Source organism: Arachis ipaensis, chromosome B02, assembly GCF_000816755.2.
Source record: "Arachis ipaensis cultivar K30076 chromosome B02, Araip1.1, whole genome shotgun sequence".
Taxonomy (NCBI): Eukaryota; Viridiplantae; Streptophyta; class Magnoliopsida; order Fabales; family Fabaceae; genus Arachis; species Arachis ipaensis.
The window spans coordinates 2274912-2277027 of record NC_029786.2 but is presented as its reverse complement, the minus strand read 5'-3'; positions in this window follow the sequence as shown (position 1 = coordinate 2277027).

The following is a 2116-nucleotide window of genomic DNA, read 5'->3' as shown; positions in this document are numbered from 1 at the left end:
GTGTTTAATACTTGCAAAAGAAGAAATGGGTAGGGTTATGCTTTTTGGTTTTGTTGAGTTAAAAAAATAATTAATTTAATAATGATGACAAATATTGATTTATGCTTTTTGGTTTTGTTAAATTAAAAAAATAATTAATTTAATAATGATGACAAATATTAATTTATTGGGTTAAACATTCAATTGGATTTAATAGTCTTATTTAGTGATGCAGTTCCAAAGGAATTATTGTTGCAACCCAATTCTGTTTTGGTTGAAGCCCAAAACGTGGAATCTCATGGGTGCTGAATGTGAATTGATCCAAACCAAGAATCAAATCTAAGTTAAAGCTCACAAGTATACTTTGGTTAAACACACAAGAGAGAGAGTGAGCTTCGGTTTGAGTTCATACACTATAGAAAAAAGAAAGAGAAAGGTTTATCAAGAAAGCAATGTCTAATCACACTAATCAAAGCATGTTAAGCTAAGGCAGAAGTTAAAGGTAAATAATTTTCATTTATATATAAGTTAATTTCTTCACTTCTTCTTCTACTCTTTGCAACGCCATTTCTAAAAAGATGAAGAAATTGGTAGTTGATTATCTTTGCGATAAATCAAAGGCTCAAATTGTTATTTGAAACCAAAGTACATTTTCAAGGATTTAGATTTGAGATTATTACTGAGCAAGATCAATTCTGCTGCTCTATCATCTTCGGTCAAACAAATGAATCAGATTTAAAAACCCTAATTTAGGAGTTGATTGAAGAAAAAGGAGTGATGTCTTATGAAAGTTCAAGGTCCAAAGAGTTGACTTGAGATAAACCCTAACCGTAGCTCTAACTAAAGTACAAAAGGGAAAATTGAATACCATGAGAGGCAATGAGAGTGAACCAAAATATGAGTATGTTTGTGAACTTCTAAGAGAAGAGCTCAACGTTTTGTGGACAGTGTTTCTACATCAAAGAAACATTATGCCTAGATGAAGAGTTTCATCTAAGAAAGTTTAATCCGGTTTAATTTTTAGCACAAAGGATGTGAATCATCGTCTCCTTCATTGTTTTCGTTTGGTATTTCAGTTTCAATGTATATATTTTCTAGTTTTCTTTGAGAGGTAAAAGACAATGAAAGAGAGGCATTGTTTAAAAACCAGTGCAAGAGAAAAGGGTGAGTGATACACTTGAGAGAAAAGTCATAAGTAATTTTAGAATTCTTTTCGTTGTATTTTCTGTCTTGTATCTTGTATCTGGAGGTAATCCTTGTTAAGTTGGATAAACACTAAAAATGTGGTAAGTCTAGGTATTAGTATAGTCATGTCAAGTTAAGTTGATGCTTGTGTGCCCATATAGGATTACTTTGAGTTTTAGGGAATTGGTGTATGTAATACTTGAATTAATAGTTAAAATTCTACCAAAGTTGTGGTGGAGACTGGATATAGGTTGGATTGCACATAACAACTGAACCAGAATATATGCTAGTGTTATTTTTTTCCTCTTTGATCTAGTTCTATTTTCTGGTTTTTATGAGACAAAATAAAATTATCTCGTGAATAATTCACCATGTTGACTTAATGAAGCCAGAGTTGATTATTTGTTTTAAGGCCCAATTAATTAAAGTTAAAGAAGGTTATACATTCAACCTTTTTCTCTAATTCTTTTAGAACCTTCAGGTTTGCTTCTTTTTCATTTTTAATCAGATATAAGAATCCCCCTCATGTAGTTTATATAAGATGGTTTATAATTTAATTTTGGAATTACACATTACTAAGTATAGATACGAAGGAGATGCAAATATATCATGTGTAGAGTTTAGAGTTTAGACATTATACTTATGAAGTACGGACACATTTTAGATAAGATATTCATCGACACTCATTCGATGTCTGCCATATTTAATTGTGTCTTAATAAAAAATAAAAAATAAAAAAATTCTTCTCCAAATACACTTGAACACCTAAATATTATCATGTATCAGCGTGTCCAGTCTTATTCTTAATATATATTCTTGAAATAATTTAGAAATAATATATATTCTTATTTATTAAAATAAAAAATATTTTAAATACTTTTAATAATTAAAAAAGACATTAAAAATAATTTAAAAAATATTTTATATTTGAATATCAATAAAATAACAAAAT